Source organism: Photinus pyralis, unplaced genomic scaffold (assembly GCF_008802855.1).
Source record: "Photinus pyralis isolate 1611_PpyrPB1 unplaced genomic scaffold, Ppyr1.3 Ppyr1.4_LG2, whole genome shotgun sequence".
Taxonomy (NCBI): domain Eukaryota; kingdom Metazoa; phylum Arthropoda; class Insecta; order Coleoptera; family Lampyridae; genus Photinus; species Photinus pyralis.
This window is the reverse complement of record NW_022170403.1, coordinates 26,730,085-26,745,496: the sequence shown is the minus strand read 5'-3', so window position 1 is coordinate 26,745,496 and position 15,412 is coordinate 26,730,085. Positions and strand designations below refer to the sequence as shown.

The following is a 15,412-nucleotide window of genomic DNA, read 5'->3' as shown; positions in this document are numbered from 1 at the left end:
CCGTGCAGTTCGCAACATCGTTATTAACAAGCAGAACGTCAAAGCACCGCACATCAATTAGAAGATTTCGTTGTAACAAAATCGACACATTCGACAACTTCGTAGAATGAGCAATCTTCGCCATTGCAACATCGCTTTCGTTGTTAATGGACTTCGAAACAACACGTAAGTTCCTTTGTTTACATTATCCTTCGTAACTTTACCATATTCTAGTAGCCGTCGTGCCTACGTCAACCATATTCAATAGAAATTCATTTACTTTGTATTTTTGATAATAAACACGTTTATTTATGTGTCTATATTCTTTCATTCCCAGCATAAACAAGGCCTTGGAAGTAATTCATAATTACAGTCCGCTTACAATCAAATTCTTTGTTATCGAAGCCCCCTTGTACGGTACAGCTAGTGAAGTGGAATAATTTCATTCTAGCTCTTGTGATGGAATGAGCACATGTGGCGACATCTAAAACAGGACATCCTAAACCACAATTCTTAAACTGTCAAAATTTTAATTACGCTTGCGCCAGATATTAAATTTTAAGGACCGGTAGCGCGAAAATGATTAGCAGTGGCCAGTGAGGATTTAATGGAACTTTCAAATACTCCCCCGGAAATCACCGCGGAAGCAGAACACGCAAAAAAATTTACTTCCCGACAAACTAAAAGTGTAAGAACATACAGCAAATTTTTGGAGTGGAGGATCAAGAAAAAAACCAACTTATTTTCAGAGAACGTAGTGCTGACTTACTTTAGCGAACTATCACAGGAAATTAAAGCATCCACATCATTGTGGAAAACGTATTCCATGCTGCGCTCTACGATCCTTTTGAACAATAATGTAGATATAAGCAGCTATGCTAAGTTGCAGGCCTTGTTAAAAACGCAATCCAGCGGCTATTTCCCTAAAAAGTCAAAAATTCTATCAACGAGCAAAGTAAAAATGTTTATTCAAAAAGCACCCCCGACAGTTCATATCTACTATAACATTACACATTCAAATCGTTACTCGTTACATCATATCTATTTTACATTTACAGGTTGCTCTTATAGTTGACATTAGTGGTGCTTGTCGTATGCACGAATTGTGGAACATAAAAATCGGTGGACTTAGGTGGAACTGTAATTAGAATACCCAATACGAAAACTAATGTACAACAAAAGTTTACAATTACGAGGGACCCATACGTTGGTATACCTACAACCAAACATCAAGTTGCATATTCTACAATGAATTAATGTACCTCACTACACTATACAAAAAGAACACATATCCAAACAGTTAACGTTGTTAGTCATCGAGAACACATTTCCTCCAGGAAGTTTTAAAACTATAACCTAAAATATAATGCTCACTAAAATGTTACCTACACTCGTAGATACTTACATACAAATTTTTCGAGGAGTGCTATGATGTTTATTTCTAATTTGCATCCATAACGTCCTCTTTTTAGCATTTTGTATTTGAATACACATCATGAATTACATTCCGGTCGCACTTTCGAATACGTTTATCGTTTATGTTTATCTAAATCTAAATGATCCACGCCGATTGATACACTGCGCAGGACAGGACACATTCAATAAATGTGCACATTTGTAAATAATATCACAGAAAAGTTAGTATCCCTTTTCTGGGATATTGAGGGAAGAGAAATTGTCAAGGAATTTGTTTATACAGCCATTTAGTCAAATATCTGTCAAATATGCCACAGGGATCTGTTATACCAACACACCGTACATAGCGACGTCCCTACTAATGTGTGAATTGTCTATAGTTAACCCTACTTGTTTTACAAATTTTGCAAAAATTCGTCGTAGTAGTAGAAAAAATTATGTCTATTACTTGTAAGGAATAGGTATTCAACGCTCGTGGAACCGTCACACTCGCCTTCGGCTCGTGTGACGAACTTTCCACTCGCGCGGAATACACTCTATTCCATACTCGTTATAGAATATACTATCCTGTCATTGGTTATGTGTCTTGTTGCACCCGAATCAACAATCGAGCCACTGTGATGCATACTGTTCGTAGTGATGAACATAACTTCACGATCATTCGCAATATTACCTTTAATTGTATCTTCCTTCTTCTTTTTATCTTTCCACCTTTGGTATTTTTCACAAGAACTCTTCATATGACCCGATCTCTTGCAGAAAAAACACTTCATTTCCTTGGAAACAGATTTCAATACCTTTTCTGTCCAATCTGTCGAATCACTATTAACCGTGTTCAATCTTCGTTCATATTCAGCAATTACCTTTTGCTTTACCAGCGCAAATGTCAATTCATCTTCTGGACGCGTTTCCAAAGCCGTAATCAATGTGTCATAGCTTCGTGGTAAACTACTTAACAATATTGCAACGCTCCAATTGTCTGATAATTACCATTCACCAATATCACTGAGCTTTATGAATAACTCTTGCATTCGATTAATGTGATCGATTGCGCTACTGCCTTCGTCCATTTTTAGTGAACAAATCAACCGCATCAAATGTACTTTATTGCTGAGTGTACTCTTTTCATGATATTCCTTTAAATTGCTCCATGCTTCAACAGCACTTTTTGCTTTCCGAATATGCGTGAGTTGATCGTCTTTAACTGAAAGCCCAATCCATGCCCTAGCTTGATCATCCAGCTTGTACCAAGCATCAATTTCTAATTGATTCGTTACAATTGACGAATTCAATTCTTGTTTTGGTGTGGGCGCTTTCTCCTTAATCACTTTCCACAAACCTTCCTGTGCTAATATTATATAGACAGCTTTGATTAATTAATGTCACATTTTTTATTTGATTAAAGCCTAAAGTTTGATGGTAAATTTATTACAATTTAATCAAATAAACAATAATAATGGAAAAGCTCTTTAAACCAGACAAGTTTTCTTCAAACCCTGATAGTCCTACGGCTCAACAAGAATGGCTTCATTGGATTCGACTATTCGAAAACTTCACTGAAAGATCCGAATATGTAGTGAAAGACGAAGATCAGTTGCAGGTACTGTCAAATTTTTTATCTTCTAACGTATTTGAATACATTAACGATTGTAAAACATACCAAGCCGCTATAGATATTCTTAAAGCCCTTTATGTGAAACCGAAAAACTTGATTTATGCTAGACATCAACTTGCAACTCGAAAACAACTCTCAACAGAATCAATTGATCAGTATTTGACTGCTCTCAAGTCGTTAGCCAAGGAATGCCATTTTAAGGCGGTATCTGCTGAACAAAACAAACAAGATTACATTCGAGACGCCTTTATTGCAGGTTTATTTTCATCTAACATACGACAGAGACTTTTAGAGAACAAGTCCCTTGAACTAGATGAAGCAGAAGAAAATGCTCGATCAATTGAAAGAGCAATTAAAAATTCAGAAACGTACACAAGTACATCAAATTCTGATGGAATATCTAATAACCAATGTTATTCAACACGTTCTGGAACTACTTACAAATGTTACTTTTGTGGAGGATCTCGTCACCCGCGCTCTGTTTGCCCAGCTCGTGATTTTATCTGTACGAACTGTACTAAAGCTGGACATTATCCAAAAGTATGCCTTTCCAAGAAGACTAATAGAACTGTTAAAACTTCTGCAGCTCTTAATGATTCAATTGAACCCAAATCATCCTTGGAAGAAACATTCATTGCAAGTATTGTTGGGGCTAGTTCCTTATCAACTCTATCTAAAGCTACTATAGTAGCAAACATTAATGGAAAAATAGCACAATGCCTAATTGACACTGGTAGCTCCAACAGTTATATCAATGAGAAATTTACAATTATTAATGGGTTTGAAATTTTCCCTGAAGGTACAATTACAGTATCCATGGCATCTACCTCATTGTCATCTTGTGTAAGAGGATGTGTTAAAATAGATCTGAAAATATTAGATCACATGTATATAAACACCAAACTATTAGTCTTACCAAACTTATGTGCTGATATTATTGTGGGCCATGATATCTTAAAATCGCATTCGCGACTTGATGTTAATTTTGGTGGTCCCAATCCGCCCCTTTCTATATCTAGCGCTACAGTGTTTCCTCATGTAAATATAGAACCAATTCGAATTTTTTCAAACCTCTCCCCTAATGTGAAACCTATTGCAACAAAGTCACGACGACATTCAGCAGAAGATAATGAATTCATCAGGGAAGAAGTAACCAAGCTCCTTCAAGCTGGAATAATTGAGGAGAGTTCCTCTCCATGGAGGGCCCAAGTAATAGTTACTAAAAATGCTAATCATAAAAAACGCATGGTCATAGATTATTCAAATACTATAAACAAATTCACCGAATTAGATGCTTACCCAGCACCATGTGTGGAGGAGGTGATCTCGGAAGTAGCCAAATATAGTCATTTTAGCACAATAGACCTTGAGTCGGCCTACCATCAAGTTCCCATTTGTGCTGATGAACGACCGTTTACGGCATTCGAAGCTTGCGGGAGACTGTATCAATTTACAAGACTTCCATTTGGTGTCACTAACGGGGTACCGGCTTTCCAAAAATTTATTGATAAAATAGTCGACACTGAAAAACTTTGCGGCGTTCATTGTTACATTGACGACATTACAATTGGCGGACGTAATAAAGTTGAACATGACGAAAATCTTAATAAATTCCTTGAAGTAGCAAAGAAATACCATATCAAATTAAACGAGAAGAAGAGTAAATTTTCTACTACTTCCATTAAACTGTTAGGACATCTTATAAGTGAAGGTTCGATCAAACCGGATCCCGATCGTTTGAAGCCTTTGTTGGAAATTTCTCCGCCTAGTGATAAAGGATCTTTACAGAGAATAGTCGGTATGTTTGCTTATTACTCGAAATGGATTCCACGATTCTCTGAAAAGATTCGTCCTCTGATGAATAGCAAATCGTTTCCTTTATCAAAAGAAGCCACATCAGCTTTTTCAAAACTTAAGAGAGATATTGCCAACTCTTTACTCGTATGTGTGGACCCGAAATTTCCTCTAGTTGTCGAAACAGATGCTTCAGATGTTGCTATCTCTGCAGCTCTCACACAAAACGGACGTCCTGTTGCTTTCTTTACTAGAACTCTTACCGAAAGTGAAAAGAAGTACCCTGCAATAGAAAAAGAAGCTACTGCTATTATTGAGAGTATTAGAAAGTGGAGACATTTTTTGTGCAATCGACATTTCAAACTTATTACTGATCAGGAAGCATTGTCGTTTATGTTCAATTTGAAACATACAAGTAAAATCAAAAACGATAAAATTCAGCGATGGAGACTAGAGATGTCTTGTTATAGCTTTGATATCTCATATCGTCCTGGTTCTCTCAACAAAGTAGCTGACACGTTATCGAGGATTTGTGGAGCCACAAATCACGATGAATTGTATAATTTACACAAATCTCTGTGTCATCCAGGAGTTACCAGAATGTATCACTGGATCAAATCAAAGAATCTACCTTTTTCTTTAGAAGAAATTAAACAAATCACTTCTGCATGTCCCGTTTGCGCAGAATTGAAACCTCGATTCTATAAATCTCAAGAAAATCATCTGATTAAAGCTACAAGACCATTCGAAAGGCTCAATGTAGATTTTAAAGGACCAGTCCCTTCTAACACTAAGAATACGTATATTTTGACTATTGTTGACGAATATACAAGATTTCCTTTTGCCTACCCCTGTCGGGATATGACCTCTGCTACGATTAAAACAAACCTTTACAATCTTTTCTCAATATTCGGGACTCCTGCATATATTCATTCTGACAGAGGAAAATCATTTCTCTCGAAAGATCTCATTAACTATCTTCATACACAAGGCATCTCTACGAGTTCATCTACTCCATATAACCCTCAGGGCAACGGACTTGTCGAACGGTATAATGGAATTTTATGGAAAACCATGTCTTTGGCTATGAAGAATAAGGCATTAGAGATTTCGCGATGGGAAGAAGTTTTGCCAGAATCATTACATGCCATACGTTCCCTTTTATGTACATCTATAAATTGCACTCCTCACGAAAGGATGTTCTCCCATGCACGTCGTTCGACAAATGGAATAGCTATACCTTCTTGGTTAGCAAATCCAGGAAAGGTACTAATGAAGAGTCATGTACGAACTTCCAAGTACAGTCCATTGGTCGAAGAAGTGGATCTGATTGAGGCAAATCCAGAATATGCTTTAATCCGACGGGCAAATGGGAAGGAAGTTACGGTTTCTTTAAAACATTTGGCTCCAACAGGGGACAGTTCAATATTTGGTCGTGAAGAATCTACAGGTCAAGATCACAGTTTTGAATCTGATCGAGCTGTTCCTCATGTATCAGAAGTTCCTGTCATTGAATCCAATTCCTTCCCCAACCCAGTATTAACAGAAGAACAAAGAAGATCGCAACGAGAAAGAAAACTACCGTTGTATCTACAAGACTACATTTCAAAATAACTAGGGGAGAATGTGCTAATATTATATAGACAGCTTTGATTAATTAATGTCACATTTTTTATTTGATTAAAGCCTAAAGTTTGATGGTAAATTTATTACACTTTCTTTATTAATAACAGCTCCATTTTAAACTTCCAGATGGAATAGTTGGTGTTGTCCAGCTTTTCAAATTTCGTTTTAAATTCAGCCATATTATTAGTAAGATTTGCTTCGTTTCGCCGTTCGTGAATAATAAACTTGATTTCCACGCAAATGGACCTTACTTTGTCACTTCTTCAAAACAATATCTATTGAACTAATTTTCACTCGCTGGGCCAATAACCTATTGAACTGAATGGATTTACCGCGTGATGAAGAATTATTCAAGAATAACGGATAAAGAACTTTATTTGAAGTACCTAACGTGACAAGTAAAATTAGAACCACAGAATACGGCCTTCTCAGAATAGAAACAGCAATGTTACAAATTTGTATGGTATTTTGGCGGACCCTGGTGGGTGTACTGTGAACTAAAGCATCAAAATCAGAGCAGCGCCATCTGGTGACCAGCCGTGAAGTAATTTCCCCAATTCGATCCAATTCATAAATATCGATAAAGAATACACAGTTGTTAAATTAAAGTGTATTTAGATACAATCACATTACATTATTTAACACATCAGAGAACTTAAATTACATGTTTACAAATTACATATAAAACTCAGAAGTGAGTGAAACTTACGCTTTGTAGATGTTAACACTATGCAGAAAGATCCTTACATAACGATTTGTCGTACGAAATATTTGGTTTTAATTGCTGTTTGGACTACATATTTTTGTGAAAAAATATCTTTAGAACTAAATTTTTTGTTCCAAGAGGTAATAAAACCGTTTCAGCAAATTGTCACACAAGTTTTTGACAACAAATGTTAACTTGATCCTGGTGCTTACTTGTTACTTGAGAAGCGAGGGTGGAAGTTGTTGAATTATCTAAAACGTATTTTTTCTACAACTGTCATAAAAACCTGTCATTTTCTGACGGATTTCGAAGCGCGAAGTACTAGATTTTTAAACGGTTAATTAATAAGTAAGGTTGCTCTTGACAACGTGCGCGAAATCGTCAACAGTGAAAAAAAGTATTTCGCGCACGTGACAAAGTTGAACTTAAACAGCAAATTTAATTAACAATCGGTTCAGTTGTAGAAAAAATATTGTATATAACGCTATCGCGAAGTTATTTCGCGCATTTGACTGATATTTTAACTCGGCTTCGCCTCGTCAAAATACCTTCAGTCTCAATGCGCGAAATTGAACTTCGCGCTCTTGTTATATAAATAACTATTTTATTCATTATCTAAAAGGAATTACAATATAAGTATCTACGTCTATATAAATATAAAACTTAAGTCTACACCCTGGTCTACACCCTTTTGCGCCTATACCGTTGGTAATTTATAAATTCAATACCTTGCATAAATAGGAGAGAAATAACAGCACATTTCAACCCTCTTCGCGTTTCGAGCACAAAACAATCTGTTTCAAAATATGGGAAACGATGCCTTTTTGATATTTTATAGTTACAATCCGCCACACAACACTTTTTACGGTCACATAACTTGTTCCTATTTTAAATCTTTCAAAAGTCAAAATTGACATGTGTAAAACCATGTGTACGTATAAAATTGACGGTAAAAATATTTCCTGTAACGAGCAAAATTACAGGTTTTGCAAAAAAATATTTGAGTCTGCGATAAATAGTTCTCCGTACAACCACGGGAAACGCTGTAATCAGTGACAATTTAGCGCCATTTAGGTTTCTGTTCTGTGAAGGTCTTATTCTGTGATTAGAACATTATTTTTCTCAAAACAACTACTACACACACTCTCTATGTATAATTAAAATTGTGTGATCGCCATATCCAACAGTAACGAAGATAATTTTTGCTATAATCTTGTGAAATAGAATATACACTTATAATATGCGGACTGTCTAGAAATAAATACATCTTTGGAGGTATCCTAAATTCATATCGACCTTTCTGAATGCCGTGATCGTTTGACTGTGTGTACATATATATAGGTATCATCTCTCGAGGATACAATGTGGAATGTGAAACCACTTACACCGTCCCTATGATTTCCATTTATCTATGCTACATCGAGGGTAGTTTGAATGTTTGTAAGTGGTTTCGATATTACACGGCTGCAATCAGTTAAACACAGTATGAAATTACGAACTCACAATCATATACTGCAATGCTTATCATTAAGTATAGGCAATATTTTGTTAATGGTACGATAACAATTAAAGAATATGAGATTTTTGTTTTCCTTTTACATTTTTTCTAAATTTGTTCGAGTTCTTTGTCGTTTTGATAACTATTTTCCATAAGTAAATTCAACACACACATTTTTAGCGTATTTTCCTCAAAGTGAAAAATCGCTATTGGCTGCACTTTGTTGTCCGCCCGCCAGTCCGTCCATCACACGTACTCCTTCTACATCACTGAACCGATTTAGGTGATATAGGGCTCATTTGGAAGGACTTAGTCCAAGGATTCCGGGCATACCGATATTTTTTGGTTTTGCGCCTGCGCAGTGTCAAAAATTTGGATTAACGCATATGCAATACTAACTTTTATTTGTGAAGATATTTAAATGAAAATTTGTATGAAAATACTACGTAAAATTAACGACGTTTTCAAAATGTTGTTTTACGCATGCGCAATGCCAACTTTCTTATTTGCAGAAGCATTAAAATGAAATTTTATACATAGGCATTTGACATAAAGACAAATCTAACACCAGTTGCAAAATTTGGTTTTGCGTATGCGCAATGCCAACTTCTTTATTTACTGAAGCATTTAAATGAAATTTAATACATAGGCACTTGGAATACAAGCAAATCTAATACCAGTTTTAAAATTTCGTTGTGCGCATGCACTTTCTTATTTATGAAGGCAGTTAAACGAAATATCATATGTAGGCACCTTGAATGAAACTAAAACTAATACCGGTTTCAAAATTACTGTTAACGCATCCTGTATGTTTTGTTTATGAAGGTATTCAATGAAATTTCTAATGTAGACAATGCGCAATGCTATTTACGAAAGCATTTATAAAAAGTTCCATATGTAGACACTTCGAATAAAAGTAAAACTAATGACCATTTCAGAATTTGTATGTATTTGTATACGCTCCACTAGTTTTCATTAAACTGTATAGACTTCGACGATAGGCGGCTCATTTGAAAGAGAATGGGGTAAGGATCTCGTGCCTACCGGTATTTTTTCCTGGTCCTAGCATTAATATTATTAGGAGGAAAATACGCACTCGTCATTTATGTTTGCTTAATGACTTTTTAAACTTGTTTAACGTAGCAGAGCACGTATTATACTAGCAAATGAAACTTCACCATAATGCGTCATTGCAAAAAGCATATTTCTAAATAATTACAGCTTGAATTGGTGACAATAACACTTCACTACAAAAATTAATGAAATCCTCCCATAAAAATATATCACACTTGTCATATCTAAGCGAAAGGAAGCACACATTAGCAATGAAAGCAGCGAAAAAAGTGCCCTGTCAAAAAACAGAGCTGTTAGTTCATGTTCAATTCTGTATTGCGTTTAATAATTCTCTACGGTATATCAAAACGAAATGCGGACAAAAATGGCAAATTTATAAGCTGAATGCTTGTGTCACTGATTAATTTCTACTTTCGAAAAGGAACATAAATTCTTGTCTTCATTCTTTTTCGTGTTACCATAGCTATTAATGTCTGTATTATTTTGATCTAAAAACCAATTAGAGACTGTATTTTTGCGGTAATAAAATTTTAATATTTTTTAGATATCGTTTCATCTCGTTGGATTTATTGCATGCGTCGTAAAAGTATGTATTATGGCCCTCTATGTTTGGATATAAATATCAACGGTGAAGGATGTACATCTCAGAATGGTAACGAGCTTTCATTTTTATTTGAGCTATAAATTTCATCGTTTATATGAAAATGAATTTGAATAATTAATAACGAAGGCAGTAAAATTGCACCGTTAAAGATGCGAGAACACGACTACCTAAACTGGTGGTTCATCGGAGAAACCCCAAATTTTAGCATTCTTAATTAATTCGCACTCATGTCCTTCAACACTCAACGTATAATAACGTTAAAATTCCAAATTAAAGATACTTGTATCCTTAGCATTTTACTTTTAAGTGAATTAGTCAGAAATATTGCTTTTACTTTAACTTACCCAATTAAATGATTGGTGAATTCGTGCGGAAAACCAAATCACCGAGCACAGCGAGGCATAATATATAACTTCCTGCTGAAATTCAAACGAGTACCTACGTATAAAATTTACAAAGTTTGATCAACTTCTCCACTATCAAAATGCTGTGTGGGCATTTAGACGTGTTATACAGAGAAATGTGGGACGAGATCTATCGCTTCCGTTTGCGAATTGAAATTGCTGGGTTTAGAGAATTTCTAAAAGCGAAAATTTATTTCTTAATTAGTACGACTTGTGAATAGGACTTAAAGCAGGTACGAGTGATAACTATTTTTCTTAGACCAACGTTTCGAATTTTCTTCTGTTCTAATTACCTGTCATATTACTTTAGTTTTTATACTTAATAGTCTAGGCGATAGAGACTGTAAAATTGGCAAACTGGAATATGTTCAGTTAGGTGTCAGAAACTACATATTAAAAATCCCACCCCCACAGACCCTGTGCTAAAGGCTCCCCCCCCCTCCAGAAGCCGTGTTTTCGCCTTATTTGGATGATATCTCGCGATCTATGAGTTCTAGATGAAATATTTTTAGCTGAAAATATTTCTCGTGAAATTTCATACAAGGTAGATACTCAGAAGTTCACAGCCACATGAAATAAGTTTGAGGAGACTTTCCTGACGCCTAATACAACGACTTCGGATCCAACTCCGGAAAGTCTCCTCAAACTTATTTCATGTGGCTGTGAACGTGGTTGCATGACTGCTTGCAGTTGCAAGAAAGCAGATAAACCTTCTCCACCGGACAAGTTACCTCCTCGCGGTAAATCGAGAAAAGAAGAGAAAACTTGCCAGCAGGTACCTACACCGATTCCGAGTCCGAATGGCCGAATCTCTTCGCCGGAACGCGCTATTCAAAAACTTCGTTATTTGGGGCAACCCGCGGTCCCTCGTCTCGTAGATCTCATCGAGATGTATCTACAATCGCGCAATTTTACGTTTTGAACTAACTGTAACGGTTTGACCGGTAGAAGGCCTCAATGTTAGAAAATGCGAAAAACCCTCGGAAAACACCCCTTTTCGAGAGTGGCGCTCCGGGTCACGCCGTTTACAAATTCGAATTAACCCCCGAATCCTACTGCCGCACGAACACGCTCCTCCACGTCCCCCGCGATCTGCAGAAAACCGGAATCGGATAGCTGAGAGAGATAGCTTTTTCGAGCTACGAATTTTTTTCTACAATTTTTTTGCTTCTTATGGCAGCTACCCGGAAGGGTGCCGCAGGATTTTTCTTAACCTGGCCGAAAGATGCGCCAATTATCGAAACCCACCGAACCGGAGTCCGGACGTCCTAACCCAAACCGTATGGAAATGGCGAATTTTTATCCGCGCCCGCGCCCAGAGAATTTTCCCAGGTGCCAAATTTCAGAATCGATGCGAAATCGCCTCACGAGGCTCTCATAAAAATTTCGTCCAAATCGCCATACGAATTATGAAAAATGAAAATTATGTTAACGGTTGAGTTCCTTATTCAATACCTATCATCAGTTTATTTATAAGTATATGAACATAATAGAAAAAATATAAAGTTTACTTCATTATTTTCAAAATAGTGGCTACTATAATATATATTTCAAAACTAAATTGCTAAATTTTTAAATGGCCGCCATTTTAAATAAAAATGAAATCAGTAGTTTTTTTTATATTTTTGCCTTTGTATTTTAAACATCTCTGCCAAATTTCACTGAAATAACAAAGTTATACAGTTTTAAGCTCGGTTTTAAGTGAACAATACAAATTCAACGATTGGAACAAAACATTTCGTTAATTCTTCCAAAAGTGGTTTGAAGTTGGCACGGAAAACGTGTACCCTGTAGGTACCTCAAAAAGGGGTGGACATGCTGAGTTAATTTTTGGTGGACAATCAAGTACCAACGAAAAACTAATTCTGGTTCGGTCATTGTATTTGTACGAAAAAATGCTCCATATTTACTCATTTAACCAACCTCGTAACTCCAATACCTACTGAATGACAAAGTTAGCAAAAGTACCGATTTCATGTTGAACACATATTAAATAAATGATTTACTAGTCAGTGGATTAAAAATAAAATTGAAATCAAAAACTAAGTTTTAACGAGTTATTACAATTATTTTAGCTCATTAATCAATTAAAAATAAACGCGAGCACGCCCATGCAAACGAATATCTAATTATTTTTCCTTCCATAGCCAGTATTAATCTGATGAATTTTATTTGTTCCTGTAATCACATTTGCAGCACACTAGAAACTCTCTTGATATACTATTAATTGCATATTTTCTAAATTCTTAAGATCAAAGGGAAGGAAATGAATGGCGTCAGTTTCTTAATGGCATTGGTACAAGTTTATAATTACAAGTGCGCAAAGGAATCGCGCAAATATTTTGATTCTAATTACTCCTCGACTGTGCATACATAAACCAAGACCGCCATCGTAGCGCTCGACGCGAAATTCAGACTTCCTACAAAACAACTACAACGATTATAAATGAACTAATTAGACGTTGTATTGCTGCCCCGTTTATAATTTAAGCCCCGAATAAATAATCAATATGACAATCTTTTAACGGTGGCATTTCCTGCTCAAAAGGAAGTAGCGAGCGAGTGCTTTTTATGCAGCAACCATTGAGGATATAGTGGAGTGGCTCAAGACCACCTGTACTACATACATAATTACAATTAGACTCTGTAAACACAATCAAACGAAACAAAAATATTCAATGCACCACAAAAAATACAAACCCTCACAATAGACGGGTTATTATGTAAAAGAGGTTTTCTTAAAAAAAATTTTTTTGAACAGAGAAATGTTCCCTTCTATTAATGTACTTAAAGGGTGGGTTGTGATCTTGTAAACAAAGTCAAACAGGAAAACAAAATATGTTCGATACACTATAAAGATTACTCACAGTAGACGAAATGTTTTATTTTAAAAAACTTATCATTTATGAAACGGGAGGAGACTATACTTTTATGTGCACTTAATAGGTGGCTTGTGGGCCCTATAAACAATATATGGATTTTTATGTGATGGTTGGTTTTCTTAAAAAAATTTTAACTTCTTAGACATGGAAGGTTTCATATGCATTGCAAGGGTAGCATGTGGACTTTGTGAATAAAATCAAACATTGACACAAAAATGGTTGAACTAATACCATAAAAATTACAACTCTCACAATACACGTAAAAGTGTAGGTACACCATTTACCGATCTTATTAAACAATAACCGAACATCTTGAAAAGTATTTGGTTACAAAAATAAAACATAACAATGAAAAATTATTTGTAGATTAATAATTTTATAGATTGAAATTTACAGTTACTTTGGATAAGAATCGGGTGGTATTTAATTTTCTTAAGCCCCACCTAGAAAGACCTGTCTTGTTCCTGAATACGGACTGGAGTCGATGGGGTCTGTCTGTCTCTCTGTGAACATCATAACTGGCAAACGCTTGGATCCATTCGCTTCAAACTTTGCACAATCGACCTATTTATATGCCGATTGGAAAAGAGTCTAATCCAATTACCGTTCTGCCATTTTCTAGATGCGCTTTACACGTGGTTTATTTGTCGCGCAGTAGTACATAAGAGCGCCTATTTGAAGTTAGAAATGGCAAGTAGGTACTGCTTTGATAAAACGTATGCTGAAGTTTTTAATGCACTAATTTTACAATTTACACTTTGCAACAAATTTAGCAACAATCTATTCATTCGATTTGACTGGGAGTGGCATAGATTCATTCGCTTAGTTCTTGAGAGTAATTTACAAAAAGAATCATACATTTATGTTTTACAAAACCGGAGAAATAGCGAGTTTTCTATGAAAAAACATGATTTCACTTTTGCAATTTTTTTCGTTTTTCGCTAATAAAAAAGTTCTGACCTACTCAAAACAGTTGTAATTTTAGTATGTGGTAGCTATCAATGAGACCCATCGATTGATATACATTTCACCTGGTTCTACGCCATTGTCGGTCATCTCGCAAAATAAGCGAGCTAGCGCGTAGATTTCGCTCCACTAATATGGCGTTACCATTTTCATAATATCATTGTGTATCCCGTTGTTCCAACAATGTCCACTCTATGTAAGCAGTGAAACCACTCGTAAATGCCACCACCTAGTCTCAAACGCGATTACTGCAAGGTCGCAGTAGAGATGAGAGGTCGGTTTTGAGAACCATCAGGGTAACGTCCTTTGTAAGGTTACCCGGAAGTTAGAGAGATGGCTGGATGGGCGTTCCGTTACACATCCTTACCAAGAGAGTATGAGATGGCGTCCGAATACCCTCGCACTAAATCGCGATATCTATACCTCGTGCCATGTCTTACCGAGGTTCGCCGAGGAACGATAAAATTGTCATAGCTTGAACAGGAGTTAACCTCCACAAACTCTTGAGCTTAAATCTTTAGCTAATAACTGTCAGATCAGATACCTACCCGCCTATTTCTTTCCCTCGCCTTACATCGCTACTAGGTACGTACCTCACAAGCCATTTCCAACCGACTCCGTTCTTTAAACATCACAGTTTCCTTCACAGTGAAAAAAATAATTTATATCCTCCATTTTATCCAACACTAAGGCCACCTACCTCCCTAAAGGAGGTCGGGTGTTTACAAATTGCCTTGTAGAGATTCTCCAGCTGTTCATATACTAAAACACACTAAAGCAGTCATAAACAGTCTAACTTTTACAGTCTCCAACCAAAGGTCATTATTTGATCATTACATCGCCTCAGT

The 15,412-nt window shown here is 36.1% G+C and overlaps 1 protein-coding gene across 1 annotated transcript in view; it reads left to right on the top strand.

Moving 5' to 3' along the window:
* Positions 1 to 15,412, top strand: part of LOC116162945 (acid sphingomyelinase-like phosphodiesterase 3a) — a 239,878-nt gene that overhangs the window by 25,569 nt on the left and 198,897 nt on the right. The window lies entirely within an intron of this gene.